This window comes from Sinocyclocheilus anshuiensis, unplaced genomic scaffold (assembly GCF_001515605.1).
Source record: "Sinocyclocheilus anshuiensis isolate Anshui unplaced genomic scaffold, SAMN03320099.WGS_v1.1 scaffold997, whole genome shotgun sequence".
In the NCBI taxonomy this organism is placed as follows: Eukaryota; Metazoa; Chordata; class Actinopteri; order Cypriniformes; family Cyprinidae; genus Sinocyclocheilus; species Sinocyclocheilus anshuiensis.
This window is the reverse complement of record NW_015555715.1, coordinates 1,896,608-1,902,338: the sequence shown is the minus strand read 5'-3', so window position 1 is coordinate 1,902,338 and position 5,731 is coordinate 1,896,608. Positions and strand designations below refer to the sequence as shown.

The following is a 5,731-nucleotide window of genomic DNA, read 5'->3' as shown; positions in this document are numbered from 1 at the left end:
ACGCATAAGTGCATTGAACACTCTTCAGTGTATGAGAGTGTATAAGAGATATACTTTTGGTTATATGTGGCCTCAGCACATTTCTTCTATAATTTGTCTTCATAATCAGTACCAGACATAAAGGCATTTCTTCTATGCTAACTATATTCAAAGCCTGCAAAAAGCATAGTGAATGTGAACATTATATATGAACACTGATATAATGTTCATACATAAAGAACACTGATATAATTTTGCAGACTGAACAACACTGATATAACACTTCATAGGAAGTGTAGAGGGAAATTTACCACACTGTAGTGTGACTAAATGAGCAGAATATGTAACTATTACAGTACCATATATATAATAGTTAAGAAACAAATTCGGTATACATACTTACAGTATGTATACCGTATATGTTTCTTAACTATTATATATATGCAAATTAATCATTTATTGTCGTTCTAAACATTTTGTTTAATTATTAATGATTTAAATGTTTTTTATGAATTATTAATATTGATTCTTGTAAATCTATTAATATATAGTATATTTTATATACATTACCGTTCAAAAGTTTGAGGTCAGTAAATACTTTTTTTTTTTTTTTTACTTTTGAACTTCTTTGAACTTTTTTGGATATTTAAAAATTTCTATGCATTAAAGAATCCTGTAAAAAATGTATAAAGGTTTCCACAAGAATACTATATGATAACAATAAGAATTTGTTCTTAAGGCACCAAATCAGGACATTAGAATGATTTCTGAAGGATCATGTGACACTGAAGCCTGGAGTAATGGCTGCTGAAAATTCAGCTTTGTCATCACAGGAATAAATTACATTTTAAAATACATTAAAATTTCTATATAGGGATGACTACAAGGAAATTAAAGATCAGATTAGCAGAACATAAGAATGCCATTCGAGTTTGTAACCCTTTGTATCCTATGGCCCTTCATTATAAAGAGAAAAATCATGGTAGCCCAAGTACATTGAAGATAATCGGAATAGAACATGTCCCCAGGTCAATAAGAGGAGGTGATAGGGTTAATAGGCTTTTACAGAGAGAGTCTTTCTGGATCTGTACACTGAAAGCAACTAAACTTCCAGGCTTAAATGGGGAATTAGACCTTGTACGTTTTTTGTAATAAGAATTCAGATCTGAAAATATTATATTGTTGATCTTGTTTTTTTTTTTAAAGAAATGTATACTATGTACATTATTGTATACATACATACATTGATTTGTAGAGTCTGATTTATATATTTATGTAATTTTCCTTCTTCTTTTTTTTTCTCCTGTATACTATGATTATATTGTGTTTGATTTAATTTGATATGTAATCGTCGAACTTCCTCTCTTCTGTTTGTCCTGTGTAGCACGACCAGGTGATTGTTATTTGACTAATTAATTGCTGCTCAAAATGAACTCAGACTGTGTTTGTTACTCGCACCCCGAGGAAGGCAAAATATCCACAACGCGTAGGTGTGCACTTGTCAACTGTTTTTAAAACTTATAGCCATGATGAAATCAAGGCTTTTTAAAACTTTTTGAGTAAGATTCGAGTGCCTTGGACTACTATTATTCTTACAAGTTGAATCATCCCTTGCACCCAAAGAGCACCGAGGCAAGAACCCTATATCCCATGCAGCACTTCTTTTGCATTCTTTATTTCATAGAAAACCTTTATTTTGAATTGTAATAATATTTCTCAATATTACAGTTTTTTATTGTATTTTTATTTTAAATGCAGCCTTGGTGAACATATAAGAGACTTCTTTCTAAAACATAAAAAACTAAAAATATTACTAAACTTTTGAGTAAGTATAGTGGTTTTTAAGTATGGTAATTTGATCGATATTTACACAACTATACCACATACCTCTGCAGCTCAAGTTGTTGTCTGTTTAATGACAACGCAGGATATTCCAACTGAACGGTTTTGTTGTGAAGTGAACTTCTATAGATATCCCCTGTTCAGGACCCTGTGAAGGGAACACAGCTTATGTTATTCAGCAGCAGGCTGGACAAGAGCATCACAAGAGTAAGTAGAAATTGTACCTGCTGTGTCAGCCAAGTGCTGCATCAGTTGACCCGCTGTAGTGGCACACTGTGCATCTTGACCTGCACTGCAGAGACATACCCATCTGTCAATCACTGTGTCAGGGCATACAGTCTGCAGTGACCCCTCTTGCATAGCCTCCGACCCCAGCAGGGTCGTGTACTGCAGTCTGCATCATTGGTGTCAGCACTGTAATGTGACAGAAGGTCCTTCAGGGTGGCAATGGCACTCATTTCACTGTCAAATATTTGTAGATTTTGTTTGCTAAAAAACATGTACAGTATGCATCTGTACATAAAGTTCCACAATGATCCTTACAAACATAAATACATGCATATTTTCTCAATACATACTCATATGCAAGCACAATCTTATAGAGAAAAACATGGGTGTATGCACTAATTTTCAGAAGTGGCAATTGTGCAAATAAGTGCTGGCAACTAACTGTGGTATGATTAAAAACTGCCACTGGGTGAAATTACACAGGAGTCTAATCAGCCAGACTGCTGAATATCAGCTGGGGTCTAGGTGAAGTCTTATGAGTTATTTAACCACTAAAAGAAAAAAATTTTTTGCTCAGTCCACAAATCATTCTTAATTATTATTCTGCAGATTCATAACAAAGGGAAATATTGTAACGAGTCGCCGCTGTTCTTTGTACTTTGCGAGAAGGTGAATACTAATTTTTCAGCCATACATTTGCATAAATTCACATCTCTTTAAGCATGCATTCCCAAATGTGATAAAGCACTTGCTGCAAAACAAATAAATAAATAAATAAATAACAAAGAAAGGGGGATATGAGAAGGGTTAAGGGTATAGGAAGACAAAAAGAGAAATTAGAGGATAAAATGAAAGAAAAAAGTGCATATGCGAAAGACAATAAAGCTGTAAAGCTAACATTGAAAACAGGGGACCTCATACGGAAGAATAAATGAATATGATATGGATATATATGAAGTGGAAGGAGAGCAGGCGCATGAGGATAGCAGATTTACGAGATATAGAGTGGAGGGATCAGATGGAGGGATGAAGTGATAAGTGGAAGAACGAGTGAGGCACTCTGTTTTTACAGCGGCAGTCAAACAATGACGTTCCACCTTGTTTAGAGCCGAGTGGGGACGGCCCAAGGCATTTAACTTTTACAGCACAGATGATGGAAGGGGTGTGTAAGTGTGTGTGTGTGAGTGAGCGCGAGACATCATACACCCTGTCTTAAAGCACTATGCTTTCTGTCTTAATCTTTCATTCATTATGCACGTGCAAATCTGTAGCCTCGTTGACATAAATACACATTCGAAAGTTATTGCTATTCACAGGCCTCTAGATCTATTTCTATTACCAAGACAGACAGACACACACTCACACACACACACACACACACATAGGCACGCAGAATCCCTGATGAAAGTCTCCCACACTTCAGGGTAAATGTCATGTTCCAGTGTAGCAGAGATATATGGCACATTAAAAATGAATGGAGAAAGGTGGAATGTCTTGGATGGAACATAGTGTTATACCTTGCAGTGCTTTCTCTTTGGCATACCCGCTGAATTTTCCCTTCTCTGTTTATCTCTCTCGCTCTTGTCCTGTATCTTACATTTCAACAGTCTGTTTGTTTTCAGGGGTCACGATGTGCCCTGGCATTATGATCAGCACTAACACAGCAAACTCCCTTTCAGCTTGCTCTCACAACACCAGGTGACCTTTATAAAATCTGTAAAGATCACAACAAATATCTCCAAAAGATTTCCATATATAGAGACCCTCCAGGTCACACATTTCATTATGTAAACTGCAGCAGCAATCATCTATATCATGTTTTTTTTCCCTCTCTCTTCATCTGCTTTACTCTTAGTTCTTTCTCCTATCCGTCTTTCAGGGCCTGCGTGACACGGACATAAGAGAACTGTGGCAGCAGGGGGCAATTTCAAATCGCATTCCACTCATCAAACAGTGAGAGAAGGCGAGGAAGGTCACGGTGAGACGGGATATGGGAAAGAACAAGGGTTGGTCATGATGACTGTTTGATCCAGGAATGAGAAATGGAAACAAGAAAGTGGATGTCCATCAGAAGAACGCACAGAAGAAGATGGGAGGAAGAAAAGACACAAAGAAAGAAGGAGAGAAAGAAAGAATGATATGACAGGATGCTTGTTTAAATTCCTGCATATTAAAACTTGCCACATTTTGTTCAATTATGAGACTTGTTGAACCAGTTCTTCGGTGTCACTTGGTCGATGTCAATACGCGTTGTGACCTGGCAAGTATGAATATGCGTATATGTGCAAAGAAATTCAGTTTTTTTTTTAAAATTAATAACAATTCATAGATGCAATACCTTGTATATCTTTTTTAAAATATATGTATAAATTAGTTTTTAAGTTAGTATATAAAAATTGTTCAAAATCATTTACTATATTCAAAAATATGTTTGCTCTTAAAGTTGTGATCAAACAGAAGAGGTGACAGATGTTTTCTTCCATATTGTGACGTACATTTGAGTGAAACTGATTATTGAAAAAGAAAAACTGTAAAGTGGAAACTTGGTTCAATCCATCAGTTGTTGATTAGATGAAAGCATATCTGAAAGCGAGCTTGCAGTCGACTGTAATGAAGGGGCGGAGTCTAAGGGGATTGGAGCAAATGATTAAAGAAGTCTGGGTCAAAAAATTGTAAAGGAAAAAAAAACCTAAACAAATGCAAAATGTTTGCAATAAGATCAATTATTAGGACGATTCCAAGGGCTCTGGTCAGAGAGGAGGCCCAACATAAAATTTAATAAGATTTCTATGAAATGAATCAATAGTATTTATTTAACAATAAACAGCTAATAGAAGCAATAATGATAGAGTTCTTTGGCGTAGGCCCCATCTATAACTCTAATCTGGAGGGTTGTAGATTCTAGCTGTTCCTGTCTGAATAAGAAGGCAGGGGCGGAGCCTACCACCCGATGCATGGACAGGGGCTGACCTGGTGGTGGTGGGGAGGATGGAGGTGAACGTTAATGTCAGCATCTGCTAGAGAACTTTATATACTCAGAGTGTTGAGTGATTGGCTAGATCTAAATGTAATGCATGACGTAGCTTTAAGTCTTCCCGGTAGAACTTGCGCTAAAGCTTCCATTTATCTTGAGGTAAAAATCGCGATAGAGAACCCAGATTTTAGTAGTCTACCATTACATTTTGATCTGTTCGCCATAAAAAATAAATTCTTCAAAGCATCTCCTTTTGTGTGCCATGGAAGAAATAAATTCATACAGGTTTACAATTACCATTTTTAGATGAATTATTATGTTAAAATCGTTATCGAAACAAGCCTACTTCAGAAAATGGATATCTATCTTAATTTGCATATTAGTAGATAACTGCTTCAGGGCACGTTTTAACAATATGGAGGCGATGTCAAGAACAAGAGACAGGTGATGTCACGCCGGTGAGCATATAAGGCCAGAGCAAATCACAAATGGTGGCAACTAATAATCGTCTGCATTCACGACCATCTCTCCTCATCTCCCTGTCTGAACGCTTCAGCCTAAAGCGGGTGCCGCGAGAGCATGTAAAATTCTCTCCTCTGGTCCGTAGACATACGCCACCCTCGCCGATAAAGACTGATGCTCTGACTGACTTCCTCAACAGTGCCAGGACGCAAACATAGGTCAAGAGACGCCTCTGTTGTTGCCCGA

General features: G+C 36.8%; 1 long non-coding RNA gene across 1 annotated transcript; it reads left to right on the top strand.

Annotated features, from left to right (window-relative positions):
- The first annotated feature begins 1,406 nt into the window (after positions 1-1,406).
- LOC107672223 (uncharacterized) lies at positions 1,407-4,168 on the top strand. Its single transcript, XR_001632298.1, has 3 exons — positions 1,407-1,469; positions 3,672-3,747; positions 3,929-4,168. It is a non-coding gene; the product is annotated as an uncharacterized LOC107672223 (long non-coding RNA).
- Positions 4,169-5,731: the final 1,563 nt, after the last annotated feature.